Source organism: Microtus ochrogaster, chromosome 4, assembly GCF_000317375.1.
Source record: "Microtus ochrogaster isolate Prairie Vole_2 chromosome 4, MicOch1.0, whole genome shotgun sequence".
Lineage (NCBI taxonomy): Eukaryota > Metazoa > Chordata > Mammalia > Rodentia > Cricetidae > Microtus > Microtus ochrogaster.
The window spans coordinates 43,258,055-43,280,086 of record NC_022011.1 but is presented as its reverse complement, the minus strand read 5'-3'; the positions used below and the strand labels follow the sequence as shown (position 1 = coordinate 43,280,086).

Sequence of the window (22,032 nt, the reverse complement as noted above, 5' to 3'; positions counted from 1 at the left end):
CCCACCCCGCCATCCCTTTCTAGCTAAGGCATTATTGATAGGTAAGGCTTACTCCTCCCACCCCGCCATCCCTTTCTAGCTAAGGCATTATTGATGGGTAAGGCTTACTCCCCCCACCCCGCCATCCCTTTCTAGCTAAGGTGTTATTGATGGGTAAGGCTTACTCCCCCCATCCCACCATCCCTTTCTAGCTAACATATTGTTGATAGGTAAGGCTTAATCCTGCTCCCAGCCATCATTTTGTTAGCTGTTTGCCGCTTATTCTATAGGTCCACATTCTCTCTGTCTCTCTCTCCATCCTCCTCCTCTGTGGACACAGGGTCTTCCTCTGCAGCATAGACCATATAACCCAGTTAGTCCATATAACCCAGGTTGGGCTCAGACTCAAGGGAATGATCCTGCTTCTGCCTCCCAAGTGCTGAGATTGCTGGTGTGAGACACACCAGGCTTGGTATTCTTTATTGCTAACTTTTTCTATATGGTTTGTGCTGTACTGATGTGGGATTCCCCTTTGTATGCTGTGAATATCATTGGTTAATAAAGTAACTGCTTTGGGCCTATAGCAGAGCTATAGGGGAACAGAGTTAGGTGGGGAAAACTAAACTGAATGCTGGGAGGAAGGAGGTGGAGTCAGAGAGAAGCCATGTAGCCCCACCAGAGACAGATGCTGGTTGGAATCTTGCTGGTAAGTCACAGCCACATAGCGATATACAAATTACTAGAAATGGGTTAAATTAAGATGTAAGAGTTAGCCAATAAGAAGTTAGAGCTAATGGGCCAAGCAGTGTTTTTAAAAATATAGTTTCTGTGTGATTATTTTGGTTCTGGGTGGCTGGGACGAACAAGCAGCCTCCTTACTACACTGTACTGTTCTGACCACAGGGAAGCTTAGACAGAACATCAGATAGGTAGAGTAGAGCATTTTATACCTTTATTTGCATACCCAAACTCAGTACTTTTGTATTCCCCAACAATTTCTAATTTTGCTATCATGGTTTACATCTTTTTATATTAAGGTATTTAACAGCTTATTTTATTTGTTTTAAAAAGATTTGTTTATTTTTTTAAAAAATTGTGTGTATATGTTTCTATGTGTGGGTATGTGCACATGAGTGCAAGTGCCCTCAGTGGCCAGAAGAGGGCGTCAGATTCCCTGGAGCTGGAGTTGGTTGTCAGTTGTCTGGCCTCGGTGTAGGAACTCAGCTAGAAACCTTTGCGAGAGCAAATTAATTCTTCGGAGCCATTTCTCCAGCCTCGTTATAAAAAACTGTTTTGACTTTGATTTTCATACTAAGGATATCTGACATACATAGTACCCTAACAGTGCTGGGATATTCTAAGTTTAATTCTATATTTACCTTTTCCAGTTGTGCTGGGTAGTCTGATGTCAACTTGACACAGGCTAAAGTCATCTGAGAGGAGGGTTCGTCATTTGACAAAATGCTTCCATAAGATCTAGCTGTACCCCCTTGGAATACATAAAATTAGGAAACAACCTTCCTCAAGACCCAGCAATACCACTTTTGGGTACATATCCAAAGGATGCTCAATCATGCCACAAGGACATGTGTTCAACTATGTTCATAGCAGCTTTGTTTGTCATTGCCAGAACCTGGAAACAACCTAAATGCCCCTCGACTGAAGAATGAATTAAAAAAAAAGTAGTACATTTACACAATGGAGTCCTACACAGCAGAAAAAAATAACGACATCTTGAATTTTGCAGGCAAATGGATGGAGCTAGAAAACATCAATTGAGTGAGATAACCCAGACCCAGAAAGACAATTATCATAGATACTCACTCAAAAGTGATTTTTAAACATGCAGCAAAGAAAACCAGCCTACAAATCACAATCCCAGAGAATTTAGACAACAATGAGGACCCTAAGAGGGACATACATAGATCTAATCTACATGGGAAGTAGAAAAAGACAAGATCTCCTGAGTAAATTGGGAGCATGGAGACCATGGAAGAGGGTCGAAGGGGAGGGGAGAGGCAGGGAGAGGATCAGAGAAAAATGTGTAGCTCAACAAAATCAATAAAAATAAATAAATATTTAAAGAAAGAAACAAGAAAAAATTTGGCTGTAGGCAAGCCTTTTCTAGTTAGTGATTGAAGGGGGAGGACCAAGCCCATTGTGGGTGAGGCCACCCCTGGGCGGGTGGTCCAGGGTTCTATTAGAAAGCAGACTGAAAAAGCCATGGGAAGCAAGCCAGTAAGTAGTTCCCCTCCATGACTTCTGCATCAGCTCCTGCCTCCAGGTTCCTGTTCTGTTTGAGCTCCTGTCCTGTCTCTTCAGTGATGAACAGTGATGGGGAAGTGTAAGCCAAACAAACCCTCCCCTCCCCAAATTGCTTTTGGTCATGGTGTTTCATCACAGCAATGATGATACCTCTAAGAAACCAGTAAATCTTACATGTTCATGTGATTTTTTTTGTTGTTGTTGTTCTTTTGAGACAGAATTTCTCTATGTAACAGTCTTGGCTGTCCTGGAACTCACTTGTTAGACCAGCCTGGCCTTGAACTCAAGAGATACGTCTGCCTCTGCCTCCCAAGTGCTGGGATTAAAGGTGTGCATCAAATCTCCTGGCACGTTCATATGTTTTACGTTAATGATTCCCAAATATTACACCATGTCCATTGTGTACCGTGAGGAAAGAGAGAGACAATACCCATGGGCTTGTGAAAGATTATATTAGTTACTGTTTTCTTTGCTGCCACCAAAATACCCAACAAGAAACAACTTGTCTTCTTGGAACTGGGGCTACAGGCATTTTAGGGAAGCCTAGCTTCTTGTGTGAGTGCTGGGATCCGAACTCTAGTCCTTTTGATTATGCACCAAGCCCTCTTCACTCACTAGCCATCTTGCCAGACCTTTTAGTATGTATGTATGTATGTGTGTCATACCACACACGTTTGTTGCACAGTGCTGTCCATGGAGTAGAGAGCCCACCATCTCCATGAGACCAACTGTGTCTGCTTGCAGAAGATCCACCCAACCGGGCTTGTTGACTGTTGACATTCACTCCTAGAAGGAGGGGTCCTCACCTGAGGATCCATCCACTCCAGCATCTCATCCACTTGTACACAATCCTGCCAATTGCACGTGGCCTTGGGCTCTCAGGGAGGAACAAGCACATATAGGTTAGTGAAGACTAGAGGTTGGGCTCTGTTTGTATATCTGTGGGGCTAGCCATCATCCATGCTGGGTGGAGGCTTTCCAGGGAAGCTGATTTGGGGTCCCCCATATTCCTGTAAGCAGCTTGTCATCCATGACTACTCAGGTTCGGGGTTTTAGTAGAATCAAAGTTTAGTTTGTCTCTGGGACCTTAGAGGGACAAACATTGTCTAGACCCTCCCTCTGAGGAGGAGATTATGAGAACGTGTGGAAGTCAGAGGATGACTCTCAAGAGTCGGGGCTCTCCTGTTAGATGAACTCAGGTTGTCCGCCTTGGTGGCAGGCAGTTTTGCCCTCTAAGCCATCTTGATCCCTTCCTCCCTTAAAAACTAAAGCCAACTATGTAGCCCAGGCTGGCCTGGAACTCACGATCCTCCCACTCTCACCTCCCAAGTGCTAGGATTACAGACATGCATCCCACGATGAGTTAGGGTCTCTCGTGAGGGCTCTGGGTTGGGCTCAGTCTTTCTGGGGCCTTTTGAGTTTCACAGCTCACAATGTACACATCTCTCTTTGGCTTGGGAAGTTTCCAGTCATTATTTTACTAAAGAAGCTTTCTGATTCGACCTTCAGCTTGTCTCTTGGAATTTACAGTGTGATAGCTTGGTCGCTTAGTGACCCCTGTCTGTTCTGCTGGCTGTTTCTGTCTGTCTGTCTCTCTATATCCATCCATCCATCCATCCATCCATCCATCCATCCATCATCTATCTATTTATTTATATATCTGTCTCTATTTTTTGACTAGATCATTTAAAAAGACCTGTCTTGTGATTCAGAGGCTCTCTTTTGCTTGGTCTAGTCTGCTGTTAGAGTACTTGATGGCATTTTTAGGTTGATCACTGAATCCTTTAGCTCTAAGATTTGTGTTCTCTTCTTTTTGGGGAGAGGGAGAGGCAAGGTCTCACTCAGCTCAGGCTACCCTCAAACTCACTATATAGACAAAGCTGGCCATGAACTTTTGAGCCTTCTGCTTGTGTTTCCCATGCACTGAGTGTTAGGAATATTTCCTAACGTGAGCTCTCTGCTGATGCAAAATCCCGATCAAGACAAATCAAAACAAGCCAAATTAAAAAAATATCCAGGTTTAATGGGAGTTCTGCACTCTCAGGTGGCCCCTAGAGGCTTCGAACAAGATCACTGGGAGGAAGGAAAAGAGAACACATGTTCCTTTTTTTGGGAGTTCATTTAAATACTCTTGGGAGTGGTCCTGAACCCACCCTCCAGAGAGGGGTCAGGACCTGGCCTGATGGGATTTGGAATCCGGACCAATACAAATTCTCAGACCTGGAGGCTGGGATAGATGCAAGGGACTGGGGTTTATGCTCCCAACTTAACATTTCAGACTCTTTGGATATAGGGGTGACAGAAAATTGGAGTGATAATTATGACAAACATTTAGGCTCTCTTTGGAAAAAAGGGCATAGACTCAAATCTGGCTACTTCCTGTGGGCATGGGGCAGGGTGGGGAAGGGGAGGGCCAGGTGTCCACGTTCAGTGAGAGGTGTGCCTGGAGAGGCATCCCATGAACTGTCATCCCGGAGATGGCAGGCATCTGTTCCTTGGGGGAAATGAGAAGGCAGGTGTCTAGGAAAAAATTGTTATCACTAAAGATGAGTGTGTCAGGATGAGGAGCAGGTAGGCCCTTCCTTATGGCATCCTGGAAAACCGGAGGGTGGAAGGTCCTGTCTGCTGGACAGACCAAGTGTCCTGAGTAGGTGCCCGCTTGAGATGGTACCAGCATGGGTGTTCCAAGAGTTTGGCAGCCAAGGGGGTGGTGAGGATTACCGTGTGAGGTCCTGTCCATTGAGGTTCGAGAGACCTAGGAGTTAACTGTTTGAGGAGTACTCTGTCCCTTGGGGAGAGTGGGGCAGGTTTAGGGGCATTAGGGCCCACTGGTGTGGGGGCAGGGAGACAACTGTCAGCATGTGACCGGAGAAGGGACCTTAAAAGGGAGAGGTAGGGTAGGTACCCCACCAGTGGAGGAGTTTGGACTGGGAGGTGATGGTTAAGGAGAAAGGGCCTGCCATAAAGCAGCTCAAAAGGGCTCAGGCCCGTAGGGGAACATGGGGGAGGGGGGACCCTGAGGCGAGGGCCAAGTTAACCTGAGTTCAGTGGAGAACTTGGTTAGTTGTTGCTTGATTAGTTCATTGTCAGTCTGGATGGTTTTTGGGACACCAAACAGAGGAATGATGTGGTCCAGTACCTAAGCCACCACATCTGCTGTTTCCCTGGAGACTGGAAACACGTCTATCCATCCTGTGAAAGTGTCCACAAGTGTTAAGAGATAATGACGTTTTTTATGTGTAGGCATATGAGTGAAATCAACCTGCCAGTCTTAGCCCTGTTGGTGTCCATGAAGCTGGTGTAGAGACTGACAAATGTGGAGAGCCCCTTGTGGGTTGGCCTGGGCACACGTCTGGCAGGAGGAGTGAACCGTAAAATAGAATCTCGGAGATGGGTGGGGTTAAAGGAACAAAGCTTTGGGGAAGCAGCTAAGGATATTTCCACCCAGTAAAGGTGCTGGGCAAGCAGGTATGGCTAAGAAAGAATGAGAGAAAAAACTGTCCTGCAAGAATGCAAGGCAGTTGCAAAATTTTAAGTGGGGAGGAATGGGTCCCGTCTACCCCCATAGCTGAAATTGGTGAGGGAAACTTAAGGCCCAAGTGAGAATAAAAGTAATGGACTTACCCATTACCTGCAGCTTTACCCTAGGCTCGGATAGGGTTATGGGATAAACCAAGTCTGGGCAGCGTCAATCCTCTGCAAGGGTGGCACAGTTTCATTTGCCAATGTTGGTGAGGCCAGACCTCCATGGCATGGCACAGAGGACAAGCCCACATGGGGGCATTGTGATTTCCAGTGTCCAGGTTGCTGGAAGATTGGGCACAACCTCAGAGCAGGTGTAGTGCAATATCGTGGCATGTGACCATTTAGGCCACACTTGAAACAGCTTGTCTGTGAGATAGACTTAGGCTGGGCTCTATCAGGGTAGAGCCCTGTGATTGGCTTCCCTTGTCCCCATTCCTGTGATTTTAGTGCTGCTGCTAAGGCCTGGGCCTGTAGATTGTTGTAGCTTTGTCTGTTGGGAAGACTCAGCTGATTTCCCTTGGGCATTAAAAACTTTAAAGGCCACTTTTACCAATTCCCGTATAGGGATTTGGGGAACATCCTCAACCTTTCTTAACTCTTTCCTAATATCTGGTACTGACTAAGAGATAAAATGGGTAAGCAGAAGGATTAGTAGAAAAGGAACCTAGCTGCTTTTCTATCTGAGAGAGATTTGGAAGAGAACGGGAACAGGGAGAGGATTGGGAGGGGCTAGCCCAGAGCGCAGAGGGGGTCTGAGGGTAGGGAGTTGAGGTAGGAAGGGGAGAGGGAGGTGGGTAAGGTGGAAGATGACCTTGAACCAAGAGAGGGAGTAGGTTAGTGTGGGCTTGAGGGAGTGGGGGAGAGATCAGTGCCTCTGGCAGCATGGTGCTGTGAGATACTAAGGGTGGCGGGAGGCAAGAGCACAGAGCCCCAAAACCATGGACATATGTAAGCTCTGTCCATTTGTCCTTATGGCAACAAATTTTTTTTAGGTCCCATTGGGTGGTAAGCTCAAGACTTAGTACATATGGAAATTCGTCATTCGAGACAGATTGATTTAGGTCAGGCTCAATTTAAAAAGATTTTTTTAATTTGTAAGAGGCATTACAGGGGCAACAGTAGATCTGGTTTTGAACTGTAAGTGCCCATTTTAAAATCTATGTCCAACCACGTGGTCTAAGTCCACTCCAGTGCGTCCACCAAAATGGCTCTTAGGTCCAAATGGGGCCGTGGAAATGGAATGCCTGGCATCCCAAAACAAATAATTCTCCACCTTAGCCAAGCTGGTACGCCGGTCTGACAGCTGCTGGGAATCGAACCCCTGGCATGGGCCACAACTTCAACAAGAATCCAAAAAACAACAAAAATAAGTACGAATGGGTCCCCCCAAAACCCTATAGCATAGACAAGAAAAGGCACTCACCAACATGCAGCTGCCGCAGCCCAGAAGCTGGTTTTAGTGTGGCATAGAGAACTCAGATTGTAGACTAGGGAGCTTTCAACATGCGGCTTGCAGTGTGGAAGGGGCCTGTCCTATCTCGGTGGGATATTTTCCTAACACAAACTCTCTGCCAATGCAAAATCCCAATCAAGACAAATCAAAACAAGCCAAATTAAAAAATATCCAGGTTTAATGGGAGTTCTGCACTCTCAGGTGGCTCCGAGGGGCCTCTAACGTGAACACCGGGAAGAAGGAAAAGAGACCACGTGTTCCTCTTTTGGGAGTTCATTTAAATATTCTGGCCTGCTGGGATTTGGAGTCCAGTACAAACTCTCAGGCCTGGAGGCTGGGATAGATGCAAGCGGTTGGGGTCTACGCTCCCAGCTTAACACTGAGTAGCAGGTTCACTGTTTGGACCTGCTTCATTTGGGTCTTTTCTATGGTATGCATTTGTTTATTTCTTATTCTAATCCTGAGTTAATTTCTCTGATTTGGCCCAACTTTGTGTTTTTGCCTGTTTTTCAGAATTCCCTTAGGATTATTACTTTGAACGTCTTTTGTGGTAATTTGTAGGTTTTCTTTTTGGGTTAGTTCCTAAAGAGTCCCTGGATAGATAGAGGGCTGGCTCAGAGATTAAGAGCACTTTTTTGCTCTTGCCAAGGACCCAGGTTCAATTCCCAGTAAGGGTGACTCACACCATTTGTAACTCCAGTTGCAGGGGATCTGATTCCCTGGGCACCAGGTGTGTGTGTGGTATCCATACATACACATAAGCAAAACAATCATACATATAAAAAATAATAAAAAATTTAAAAGTTACTGTGTACTGGCTGGTTTTGTGTGTCAACCTGACACAAGCTAGAGTCATCAGAGGAAGGAGCCTCAGCTGAGGAAAGGCCTCCTTGAGCTCCAGCTGTTGCTATAGAGATTTGTATTGGTATGTGATGGAGGAAGGTCATTGGCTAGTAAAGAAACTGCCTTGGCCCATTTGATAGGCCAGCCTTTAGATGGGTGGAGTAAACAGAACAGAATGCTGGGAGGAAGAGGAAGTGAGCTCAGACTCGATAGCTCTCCTCTCTGGGGCAGACGCGATGAAGCTACGACCCAGGATGGACGTAGGCTAGAATCTTACCAGTAAGCACACCTTGGGGTGCTACACACATAAGTAGAAATGGGAAATCAAGATGTAAGAATTAGCCAGTAAGAAGCTAGAGCTAATGGGCCAGGCAGTGTTTAAATGAATACAATTTGTGTGTTGTTATTTCTGGTGTAAAGCTAGCCGTGCGGGAGCCGGGCGGGATGAAAAGCAGGCCTGCAGCTCCCACTACAGGTATGGATCTTGGTCTATTGATATAATTTAAGGTTAATTTTATTACACACACACACACACACACACACACGCTCTTGATTAAGGTATTGCATTTGTGTGGTTCATTTAAACATGTAATGCATAATTAAGAAATATAGGTTAATAGATAGTCATTCATAAAAGTCAAGCTTATAGTTATGTTAGGTTTTCTAGATGTATAGAGATATATTTCAGGGCTGGAGAGATGGCTCAGTAGTTAAGGGCATTGCCTACTCTTCCGAAGGTCCTGAGTTCAATTCCTGGCAACCACATGGTGGCTCACAACCATCTGTAATGGGGCCTCGTGCCCTCTTCTGACCTGCAGACAGAATATTGTATACATAATAAATAAATATTTTTTTAAAAGAGATATATTTTAGATGGATAGGCATTCTTCAAACCTTTCAAAGACTGCAGAATATGGCATTTAAAATGTTTTAATAATTTAGGACTTTTCATGACATGAGACACATCTGCTCCTGGCAGCAGCAATAACTTCAAGAGGAAGATGGGCATCGAAGAGGCTCCTTATGGAGTTTGTTAACCATTTTGGACAAGAAACTGTTCTTGCCTGGACTGATTGATATTATACTGTATGAACTAGATATGCAGGACCCACAGGAAAAATGACTGCTGAACTTGCCTAAAGGTGAGACAGTCTTTCAGGGTTCCTGCTTCATGAAAGAGTCTGTAAGACATTCTGCAGGACACAGAAAAAAGTGACTGACAAACTGCCACTATAGGCAGAACTGTCTTTGAAATTTCCTGCTTCATGGGAAAGTGTGCCAGACACTATGGACCTGTAGGCTGAAGATGGGTGTCCCAATGTTACAGAAGAACTTTGGGTGACTGTCCAGGCAGCAAGATGTCTCTGTCAGTTCTAGAGTTTTCAAAGTTGCTTACAATGTACTTCCTGTTTATTTAGGTAATATTATATCCTTCTGGAGTCTTTGATGAGGTTGAAGAATAAATAGTTATAATTATAGTTTTCCTTAGTTATGATAAGAGATAAAATAGATATAAATATTGTAACTGTAATTCTTGGTTGATACCTGTTTTCTTATATGTAATTTTACTATGTTAAAGTTAAAGTCTCCCTTTTTATTTAAACAGAAAAGGGGAGGTGATGTGGGATTCCCCTCTGTATGCTGTAAATACCACTGGTTAATAAAGAAACTGCTGTGAGCCTACAGCAGAGCAGGGCAGAACAGAGCTAGGTGGGGAAAACTAAACTGAATGCTGGGAGAAAGAAGGTGGAGTCAGTGAGATGCCATGTAACCACCAGAGGGGAAAGACACAGAGCTGCCAGCTGGAACCTTGCTGGTAGGCCACAAGCCTTATGGCAAAATATAAAATAATGGAAATGGGTTGAATTAAGATATAAGAGCTAGCCAATAAGAAGTTAGAGCTAATAGGCCAAGCAGGGATTTAATACAGTTTTGGTGTGGTTATTTTGGGGCTGAACAGTTGGGAACAAACAAACAGCCTCTCACTACAATCTATAAGGCATTTTCTCAATTAGTGATCAATGGGGGAGGCATCATGCAGGGGTGAGAGTGGGAGATGACAGCATCTCAGAGTCTACAAAAGCAAGAGCAGAGGCAACAACTTTAGAGTAGCAGACCACAGCTGTTGCCTGAGGTCTGTCTGGGCTCTATGTACAGTGATAGCCCCACTTTTCAGCAGCTCAGACCGCAGGGGCCCTCACCCAGTGCTAGGGGAGCTGGAACCTTACATGGAGATGTGGCCTGGCCCATAGGACAGAGCATCCCAGCTCAGTCAACACTATTTCCCTGGGTTTGGGGGCTATCTCAGCTCAGCCCTGGGATGCACTGATCCACAAGGCAAGGCAGAGCCTTTGGGAGGTGATGGTGGGTCCCAGGGAAGCACAGTTACTCTGGGTCATGGCTCTGCCAGATGTTGTTCCAGAAGGAAGGACATCACTTTATCTGAGGCACAGGGACAGAGGCTGCTCTGGGTGATCAAGGCTCCACCTTGCCTGGAAGCAGTGTGAAGATTTAGCTCAGTCACAGATGAGCAGGCCCAGAAGGAAGGAGAGCGAATGACTTGTTGAGGCACTGTTGTGGCTAATCTTGATTGTCAGCCTGATTCAATCTGGAGTCATTCACAAAACAAGTCTCTGGTGTGCTGGTTAGAGTATTTCCAGGAGGGATTAACCTCAGAGAGATGGCCCTCACCTGGAGTGGGTGGCACCTTTGTACTAAGCCTAGATATCAGGGGAGTTTGCTTGCCTACCTTTGCTTCTTGCTGGTAAGGACATCTACACTACTGTTCCATTGCTGCCACTGTCATCCATCACCCCCATTAGAACCCAGCTTCATCAAGCTTTCAAGGTGTGTTAAAAACTACAGCTCAGCAGGAACTCTCCAGGTTCAGCCTCAGATCAAAGATGCTGAGGTACCCATCCTTGTAGACGGCCATTGTTGAACTTCCCAACTCATGTGTATAAGGCAATGTAATAAATTCTCTTTTGTAATATATGTGTGTGTATATCAAAATATGTTATAATTAATAATAATATATTATAATTTATATTTATTGCATTGGTTCTTTTAGAGAACCCTGACTAATATGGACCTCCTCTTCCTAGGAGGCAGGGTGTAACCTCAGTGTGTGGTACTCAGGGAGGCAGCTGGGGAGGCTGCATTGCAGCTTGGCCATTAGTGCAGGGTGCATGAATAGCTGCACTTGGGAATGGCAGGCCACAGGGCAGGGTGGTTCAGCAGTAGTTGAGTCTCAGGGTCAGAACAATGAATGGCGTCCTCACTTGTCCTTGGAGCAGGGCATATGACAACAGTGGCCCCATCTTCAAGACGTTGTTCCTTAGTGCAGTAACAACATGGCCGGCAGAGGTGAGCCTAGCTCCATGGACTCGGGACAGATAGCCTCCTTCCCACCATCTCGTGAGGCTTCATCTCCATCAGTTTTCTCTTGCTCTGAAGAGACACCATGACCATGGTAGCTCTTATAAAAGAGAGCATTTAGTTGGGTCTTACTTATAATTCCAGAGGCATAGTCCACTATCACTGCAGGGATGGATCATACTAGCATGTAGGCAGACATGGCGCTGGAGAAGCAGCTGAGAGTTCTACGTCTGTATCTGCAAACAGCAGGAAGAGAGAGATTTTCCAAAACCTCAGAGTCCACCCCCAGTGACACACTTCCTCTGGTGAGGCCACACCTCCTAATCCTTTTAAATAGCGCCACTCCCTGGTGACCAAGCACTCAGATCTGTGAGCCTGTGGGGGCCGCTCTCACTCAGAGCAGTACAGGCAGAGAGAACTGCAGGCACCCAGCATGCTGGCGGGCCCCACTGCTCTCTCCTTAGGCAGAACCCCTCCCGGTTCCCGGCTAGTCCCTGCTTCTCCTCTTTGACTTCAGCGTCCCCGTCAGTTGTTCTGTCTTGTAGGAAGGAACGAGTGCTTGGGGCCAACACTAGTCACTTTTCTGTTGCTTGATGGAACACATGGCCAAGGCAACTGAGAGAAGAGTGGATTTGGGCTTCTGGTTCCAGAGGGATGAGGGTCCGTCACAGGGTGGCCACAAACGGCGGGCGTGGTGGCAGGAGCAGGAAGCTGAGAAGTCACATCTCCGTCCACAAGTGGAAAGCAGAGAGAGCAAACCGGAGGTGGTATCTCCTTTCCAGCTGGGCCAACAGAAAATGCCACCTGGTGTTGTCATATGTGTGTTGGGTGTGGCACACACTGCAGCAGCTCCCGACACTGCTCCTGGCCTGCTCCTCTGTGGTCTATGCGGGAGCACCAGTGTGTGCCTCCTTGGTCTGAAGACGAAGGTTAGAGCTGGAGGGGAAACAAGTGATGGTGGTGATAACAACGCTTGTGTCAGCATCCCAAAGTGGCCTCTCATGTGATCCCCACCCCGGTGTCTCCAGTGTGTGCAGGTGGGGCCACGGCTGTTCAGCACCCGTGTTCTCACTTTGCAAGAGAAAGCTCTGTCATGGGCTCACTCACCCGTTCTCTGTGGCTGTGGATTCTTCTGGATGGGGACAAGGTCCATCCCCAAAACACCGTGGGGCACATGTCTCCCCCAGAAATGCTTTACATAGCAACACTGTCCCGTGGGACTCACAGGACAACTGACCAGCCCCAGATGCCAGGCCAGCTCAGTGACACACCCTCATTCTGGCTGTCCTACCCCAGTCCACTCCTCTCAGAGTCTCAAGCCAAAAAAAAAAAAAAAAACTTTAATTAGGGCCCTGCTTTCTAGGAAGTCCAGGCTAAGATAGCCCTGTACATTGTCTTCTGTGGCCCTGCCACCCCTAAAGTCCCAGGCCCCCCATCTCAGCACCTGGCTCAGCACCACCACCCCACCCCCATCAACTGCATCTTTTACACTTTAGAATGTAGTCAGGTTTTTCTTTGGGTCATCTGCTCATGAATAAAGACACGAAAGCTTGGCCTTAGCTTAGGCTTGTTTTAAACTAGCTCTTAGAACTTAACCCATTTCTGTTAATCTGTTCTGTCACGTACCACTATCCTGCTTCCTCCCCGCCTCTCTCTCTCCCCATCTATGACACTGGAACCAGGTAGGTAAATGCTCAGGGCTAGGTAAATAGTTCCCCCCTCAAAGGGTAGGCCTAGTGATATGAATGCAAGGCTAGCCTTGGCTATATAGTGAGCTCCTGTCTGAGACAGACAGACAGAAAGAGAGAGGGAGAAGGAGGAGGAGGGGGAAGAGGGATGGGAAGGAGAGGAAGAGGGATTTGAAGAAAGAAGAAGGAAAGAAAGGGAGGGAGGAGGAAAGGGAGGATGAGAAGGGAAGGGAGAAGCAGTGAAGACTGAATACTTATTAGCGTTCTAATAAATAGTATTATTCTTAATAAAGAACTTTGGTGTGGGGTCTGACCCAGCTGGCCTGCTTCCTCCCAGAATAGTAGACTGAGAACTCCAAACTCTATTTATCAGCAGAGGTCAGTTCTACTGAGAACAGGCTCTCTAGTAAGTGCTGGGTCTTTATTTGGGAAAGAAGATGCCAACTTTTGCCAAGGTAGGCTGCCACCTCTTGATCCCCCTTCATCCCACTTTGCCCTTCAAGGTGATATAGATGCATTCTGGAGGCTGTTTTTCCAGAGTATCCTAGTCAGGGTTTCTATTGCTCTGAGGAAAGGCCAGGGCCAAGGCAACTTCAAGGAGAAAAGGGTTCATTCAGCTTATGCCTCCACATCACTGTTCATCCCGCAAGGAAGGCAGGACAGGAACTCAGGCAGGACTGGAACCTGGGGCGGGAGCTGATGCAGAGGCCATGGAGGGGAGCTGCTTACTGGCTTGATTATATGACTGGTGTAGGAGGTCCTTCTGTATTTGTGTTGCTTTCATTGGTTGATAAAGAAACTGCCATGGCCTTTTGATAGGGCAAAACTTAGGTAGGTGAAGAAGACAGAACTGAATGCTGGGAAGAAGGGAGAGTGAGAGCCGCCATGGAGCTGCCAGGTCAGACATGTTGAATCTTTCCCGGTAAGCCACGACCTCATGGTGACATACAGATTATTAGAAATGGGTTAAATCAAGATGTGAGAGTTATCCAATAAGAGGCTAGAACTAATGGGCCATGCAGTGTTTAAATGAATACAGTTTCTGTATGATTATTTCTGGTGTAAGCTAGTGGGGCAGCCAGGACCAAAAGTTTCCTTTTAACATATGACTTTCTCAGCCTGCTTTCTTTTTTCTAATTTTAAATGTAACTTTTTATTGATTCTTTGGTAATTTCAAATCATGCATACCAATCCTACTCATCTTCCTATCCCTCCATATCTGCCCTTCACCTTTTAGCATTCCCCTGCCCCAAAGGAGAACTTAAAAAGAAATCACAAAAAAAAATTAAAAAATAAGAAAAATAAGAATATTAATTAAAAGCAAACAAACCAAACCCATTTGGCTTCTCCATCTCCCTGCCTCCCCATCACCTCTCCATTGGTCTCAGTGCCCTGTGTGCCATGCCTTGTACTCCTTTGTCTAAACAGCTTTACTTGCAAATGTTCATTGTGTGGTGTGTTATTGCTCTGGCTCACGGAGTCTGGCTCTGGTACACCGTCAGTGCTGGAGCCTCACCAAATCTGCTCTCGGATATTCTGCTGATGCCCAGAATATGGAGGAGATCTGCTTGTGGCTATGGATCCACAGGACTTGGAACCCTTGGAGCTCCAGCAGGTCATGGGAAGGGGTAGATGTGGGGGAGGGGTAGATGAGGGGGAGGGGCAGCTCACAGCTCAGGATGTGTGTCTGGGTGGTGGTTGGTCAGTCTGGGCTGCTGGAACCAGCGCCCTCAGATGAAGGTTGGCGACAACTCTCCCGCACCTGTGGTGAGCAGCGGGGACAGCTTTCCCAAGTGCAAGGGCCAGCTCTCCTATGAGGGGTGGGGCCAGTGGGGAGTGGCGTCAGCTCTCCGGTGAGAAAGGTGGCTCTCCCTAGGACAGTGAGGAGTGAGGGGAGGGACCAGCTCACCAGGGCCCTTTCTACTTCAACACATGGTTCAACACATAGTTTGCATGGGCCCCTGTGGTAACAAAGCAATGGACATCGACACAGACCCCAGCTGCATCAGGATGGCCATCAGCAGCATTTTGGGCCCAGTTGTCACCATGGCCCCAGATGGCAGTTCAGGCCTTTCAGGTCAGAAGGGGTCCAGCAGTAGTGAGGTCCTTGGACTACAACATGGCCCCTGGTGGTGGCCCAGACCCCAGGCAGTCCCGTGGCCTTAGATCAAGACAGCAGTCATAGACATCAACACGGACCCCGGCTGCTGTAGGCCCCAGACCCAGACATGGACCTCCACCACAGCTCAGGCCCAGAGGACATCCTGTCCCCAGGGGCAGCACAGACCACTCAGATTCGCATGGCCCCAGCAGCAGCATGTCCCTCAGACTTCAATGACCACAGGTGGCAGCCCAAAACCTGAGCATCTTGGTGACCTTTGGTGGTGACAGGGGCTATGGACATCAACATAGACCCCAGTTGCAGAGGGACCAAGGACCCAGACATGATCCTTGGCAGCACCCCAGTCCAGATGTCACCATGGCTCCGAGTGGCAACATAGGCCACTCAGGTTGGCATCACCCTGGCTTCAGTGTGGCTCTCGGACAACAACATGGCCCAAGGTGGCAGCCCAGACCCGGGCCATCTGTATAGCCCTCAGTGGCAATAGACACTGTGCATATCAACTTGGATCATGGCTGCAGTAAGGCCACGGACCCAGACATGGTCCTAGACTGCAGTTCGGGTCCAGATGCCTCCATGGCCCCCAGTGGTACACAGGCCACTCAGATAGGGGTGGCCCCTGTGGTGGCATGGCCCTCGGGCACTAACATGGCACACGTGGCTGCCCAGACCCTGAATATCCTCATGGCCTTTGGTGATGACAGGAGCCACAGACATCAACACAGTCCATAGCAGAGGCAGGGTCACAGACCCAGACATGGCCTTTGGCAGCAGCTCAGGCCCGGATGTCACCGTGACCCCCAGCGGCACGCAGGCCTCCCACATCAACCCATTCTTTGCTGCCTTCGCCTCTTCAGATCTGCCTCTCTCCACAAGGTATGCACCATTCTGCCCCCTCTTGCTCTCCCGTACCCGCCACATATTAACTGACCACACCGGTACCTGGATGCCCAGTGAGTGTCCTTCATCCACAGGGTCCTAATGGCACCTGGCAGGCCTGTGGTTTCTCCTCCCCATGACCCTGGCCAGGCATGTGATGTCCTTCATCCACTGGGCTCTGACCTCATCCTGCTTTCTTATAGAACCCAGGACCACCAGCCCAGGGGTGGCCTCACCAACAGTGGGCTTGGCCCTCCTCCATCAATCACTAATTAAGAAAATGTCCTACACTCAGACCTCATGGAGGCATCTTCTCAACCAAGGTTCCCTCCTTTTGGATAATTCTAGCTTGTGTCAGGTTGACATGCAAGTAACCTGAACACAGAGCATGTGGGCTGTACACGTGGATACTCACAGTGTATTTCCACTGCGCATAGGCACGGGTCCTATGACCCCTGCTGGAACTCTCTGGAGCTGACACAGAATCAGGCAACACCTCCGAGAGGGGCTGAACTGGACTGAAGAGCCACCAGCTTCCAAGATGTCTTCCAGGAGGCTGTGGGCTGGGCCCTATGCATGCCGAGAGTGAATGAGTCTGAGTCCTGTGACTGACCTTCTGAGGCACGTGAAGACTTCTGGGAAGAATGTGCTCTGTGGCTTCTATCATGAGGAGAGCCTAGCTGGTCCCTGAAGCCCACACACAACTGTGTTTTGCAGAGTAATTGGAAAGCCCCTTGGGAAATCAGATAAAGATCCTGGCGTGCCCATTTGGATCCCTAATAGTTTAATGATAATCGTGGGCAGTTGTTAGCAAGCAATGTCAGCCAATGGGAACAGAGACGGAAAGTCGTTTAAAGCTTTCTATGAGCCGCAGAGAAGACTCGGTAGTTAAGAGCACTCACTGCAGCCACCCTGTGCTCAGTAGTTCCCAGCACCACATGGCAGCTCACAACCACCTGCAACTCCAGTTCCAGAAGGATCTTACACCCTCTTCTGGCCTCCATGGGCACAACATGCCACACAGACAAATGTAAACAAAGCACCCATATACATAAAATAAAAAGTAAATTCTAAAACAAAATTCTAAAGCTGCATTAAAAAAAAAAAGAAACAGGTGAGAAGCTGGAAAGATATCTTGGTGGTCAAGATCTCTGTCGCTCTTCCAGAGGATCCAGGTTCAGTTCTCAGGACCCACATGATGGCTCACAACTGCCTGCTTCTCCAGAGTTCTAGGAGATCCAGTACCCTCCTTCTGACCTCCTGGGGCACCATGCCCACACATGGTACACACACATACATGAAGACAACATACACACACAAACTTAAGTTAAAAAGAAACAGGTGACATTAATTTTAATAACTCGGGAGGCAGAGGCAGGCCGATCTCTGTGAGTTCGAGGCCAGCCTGGTCTACAGAGTGAGTTCCAGGACAGGCTCCAAAGCTACAGAGAAACCCTGTCTCAAACAAACAAACAAACAAACAAACAAACAAACAAACAAACAAACCTATATTCTTTAACTCAATGTATCCAGAATATTATCTCCATACACAGTTGATATAAAATGTCTATTTTACAACCTTCCGCCTATACTGTGTATTTGAGGCCTGGCCATCTTTCACTAGCGGTGCCTGTCAGGGTGTCTTGAATTTTGTATCACTAATGTGACTCGTGACTGTGGGGTTGGACAGTACAGTACAGCTCTGGGGGCCAAAGGTATAGTTTTGTCATGTATTTTAATTATGTGTTTTTTCTCCCAGCCCAACTCTCTCTCTCTTTCCTTCTAAGATTCGGTCTCATATAGTTCATGCTGGCCCCAAACTCTGTGTGACTGAATCTTCCTGCCTCTGCCTTCTGAGTTCTGGGAGTACATCACCCAGCCTGCCTTATGCACTGATGTGAATGAAACCCAGAGTCTCGTGCTTACTGGTAAGCACCCTCCCAACTGAGCCAGCTCACCAGCCTTCAACAACATGCTTGTATTGTGACAATGTAGCAGAATCTGAGTGGACAATGAACCCTGCCAGCCATTGCCTAGAATCCTGCTGTTATTAACAGTTGAGCAACTTTTGTTTTGTTTTGTTTTTAAGCTAAGCCTTTTAATTTTAGGTAACAGTCACAATAAGCAATACAGAGAGATGTCACTGTTACCATCTTCCCTCCAATGGTAACATTGTATAAAACTGAGGAAAACAGAATGACTCCAACCCTCAGGATCCTTTCAAACCCTCTGCTTTAGCTGTGCACCTGTGTGGGATGCACACAGGTGTGCATGGGTTTATACATCATAAGGACGGCTCACATATCTGATAATGGGATCAGGAAGCAGAATTGACCTAAGAGTAGTTTTAGGGGAACAAGATCTTCAGGATAAATTGTCTAAGTTGGTTCTAAAGTTTCTGAAATTTGCTCTTTGGTCTGATGAGATTTTTTTTTAAATTTTATGTGCATTGATGTTTTGCCTGAATGTATGTTTGTGTGTGAGGGTGTCAGATCTTGGAGTTACAGACAGTTGTTAATCACCATATGGGTGCTGGGAATTGAGCCTAAGTCCTCTGGAAGAACAGTTAGTGCTCTTAACTGCTGAGTAACCCCCCCCCCCCCTTTTTCTTTTCCTGATTTGTAGTCAGAGACTGCTCTTTCATTTCCTGGACACCCAGAACCAAATAATCACACAGAAACTATATTATTTACAATACTGTTTGGCCAATGACTTAGGCATATTTCTAGCTAGCTCTTACATCTTGAATTAGCCCATTTCTATCAATATGTCTACCACCACAAGGCTTTTGCCTACTGGTAAGGTTCTGGCATGTCCTTTTCTTTCGGCAACTACATGGTGTGTCTTTGACTCCACCTACTCTCTCTCTCTATATCTCTGTTCAGATTTCCCACCTGGCTTTACTCTGCTAAGTCATTGCCTGAAACAGCTATTTCATTAACCAATGGTAATAAAACACTCATAGCATACAGAGGGGAATCCCACATCATCTCCCTTTTCTGTCTAAATAAAAAGGAGGGTTTTAACTGTAACATAGTAAATTACTTATAACAAAACAAGTATCAAGCAAGAATTACAGTTACAATATTTAGTCTATTTGTATCTGGAAAGTTTCATATCTAATTTATCTTTAATCATAACTAAGAAAAATTATAATTTTAACTATCTAGACTTAACTCCATCAAAGACCCCAAAAGGATATAATATTACTTAAGTAAACAGGAAGTGCATCGTAAGCAACTTTCAAAACTCTAGAATTGACAGAGACATCTTGTTGCCTGGACAGTCACCCAAAGCTCTTCTGTAATGTTGGGGCATCCATCTTCAGCCTACAGGCCCATAGCATTCAGCATACTTTTTCATGGAGCAGGAAATTTGAAACACTTTTTTGCCTTTATTGGCAGAGTTCATCAGTTGCTTTCTTCTGTGTCCCGCAGAATGTCTTTCATGAAGCAGGACCCCGAAGGACTGCCTCACCACTTTTTTTTTGTTTGTTTTTCGAGACAGGGTTTCTCTGTGGTTTTGGAGCCTGTCCTGGAACTAGCTCTTGTAGACCAGGCTGGCCTTGAACTCACAGAGATCCACCTACCTCTGCCTCCCGAGTGCTGAGATTAAAAGGTGTGCGCCACCACCGCCTGGCTTTTTTTAAATTCCTTTTTAGATTTATTTATTATGTATACCATGTTCTGCCAACATGTATGCCTGTACACCAGAAGTGGGCACCAGATCTCATTATAGATGGTTGTGAGCCACCATGTGGTTGCTGGGAATTGAACTCAGGACCTCTGGAAGAACAGCCATTGCTCTTAACCTCTGAGCCATCTCTCCAGCCCCTGCCTCACCATCTGTAGGCAAATTCAGCAGTCATCTCTGTGGGTCCTAGATGTCCAGTTCAGCAGCATACCATCAAGCAGCCCAGGAAAGAGCAGTTTCTTGCCCAAATGGCTAGCAAACTCCATAAGAAGACTCTTTGATGCCCATCTTCCTCTTGAAGTAATTGGTGCTGTCAGGAACAGACATGTCTCACTGTTGAGAGAAGTCTAAGTTCTTAAAACACTTTAAATGCCATATTTTATAGGTCTTTAAAGTGTTAAAGATTATCTAACTAAAATATATCTCTGTGTATCTAGAAAACCTAACTAACATGATAATAAGTTTGACTATTATAAATGACTATCTAGTAATCTGTAACTAACTAACATGATAATAAGTTTGACTATTATAAATGACTATCTAGTAATCTGTAACTAACTAACATGATAATAAGTTTGACTATTATAAATGACTAGTAATCTATAAATTGTGCATTACATTTTAAATGAGCTGCATAAACATTAATACCTTAAACAAGAGTAGAAATATACATATAACAAAATTGGCCTTAAATTTGTAATAATAAACCCAAATCCATACCAGTGTATTCATTTCTGTATCATTTCCCCTTATTTTTTTTCCAGAAATTGACTGTGACCATTAAGCATTTATAACCAACACCCTCTAAATGAAAATGAGCATTTATAAACAGTCATTTAGGGAATTGGGCATTGTTCTCTCCAAACTGCTTCCTGCTGCTTCTTGGGTGAAGTATTTTCAGGGTTCATGGAGACCTTTTGGGGTGGTCTTGGTCCATCAAACCACATTAGACTGGAAGGAATCCACAGGTTCTCCTCTTCTGTGGAAACAGAAGCAGAACCTCTTTTCCAAAGCAACATATCCTTATCCTTAGATTCAAATTCTGAAGTCAAGATACCTTTATGTTGGTTTAACTTATCAGCCCCCAGAATCAAATGTCTCCCTGCAGTCAAAAAATTCAAAGAAACTCTCTTTTTTTCCGCCTGGAACCGTGGAGGCTGTTCCGGAGAAGAAAAAGTTTCCTGCTACACCGGGAACCCAGAAGAAAAAGAAGGTTCCTGCTGTACCAGAAACCCTGAAGAAAAAGCAAAGAAATTTGGCAGAGGAAGGTGAAGCGCCTTCGGAAGAAAATTGCCCTGAAGTCACTGCAAAGGGCCCAGAGGAAGCTCATCTATGAGAAGGCAAAGTACTATCACAAGGAGTACAGGCAGATGTACCGGACAGAGATTCGCATGGCCAGGATGGCAAGGAAAGCTGGCAACTTCTACGTGTCCACAGAACCGAAGCTGGCTTTCGTCATCAGAATCCGAGGTATCAGTGGTGTAAATCCAAAGGTGTGCAAGGTGTTGCAGCTTCTTCGTCTGCGGCAGATCTTCAATAGCACCTTCGTTAAGCTCAACAAGGCTTCGATTAACATGCTGAGGATTGTGGAACCATACATTGCATGGGGGTACTCCAATCTGAAGTCAGTAAATGAGCTCATCTACAAACGCGGCTATGGCAAAATTCATAAGAAGAGAATTGCCTTGACAGATAATTCCTTGATTGCTCGATCTCTTGGTAAATACAGCATCATCTGCATGGAGGATCTAATTCATGAGATCTATACAGTTGGAAAACGCTTCAAAGAAGTGAATAACTTCCTGTGGCCCTTCAAATTGTCTTCTCCACAAGGTGGAATGAAGAAAAAGACAACTCATTTTGTGGAAGGTGGAGATGCTGGCAGCAGGGAAGACCAGATAAACAGGCTTATTAGATGGATGAACTAAGGTGTTGCCCATGGTATTTTGTAATCTGGTCAGTTAATAAACAGCCACAGCTTGGCAAAAAAAAACTTCAAAGAAAATACAATAATATACACAATCTAGACTCTCTATGTATTTTCCACCTTTATGTGGCTTATTATTTTTAACTCTATTACTTTTTAATATTTATTTTATTATTTTAACTCCTTTAATCTATGATTGTCTGTACTCTTGTCTATACTCTTTTTCCTCTCTCTTCCAAGACTACATATATTTTTCAGATACTCCGTGACCTGTTTAGAG

General features: G+C 46.0%; 1 pseudogene; it reads left to right on the top strand.

Moving 5' to 3' along the window:
- The window catches only part of LOC101986329, a 45,922-nt pseudogene extending 24,104 nt beyond the window's left edge, over positions 1–21,818 (top strand).
- The last annotated feature ends 214 nt before the right edge of the window (positions 21,819–22,032 follow it).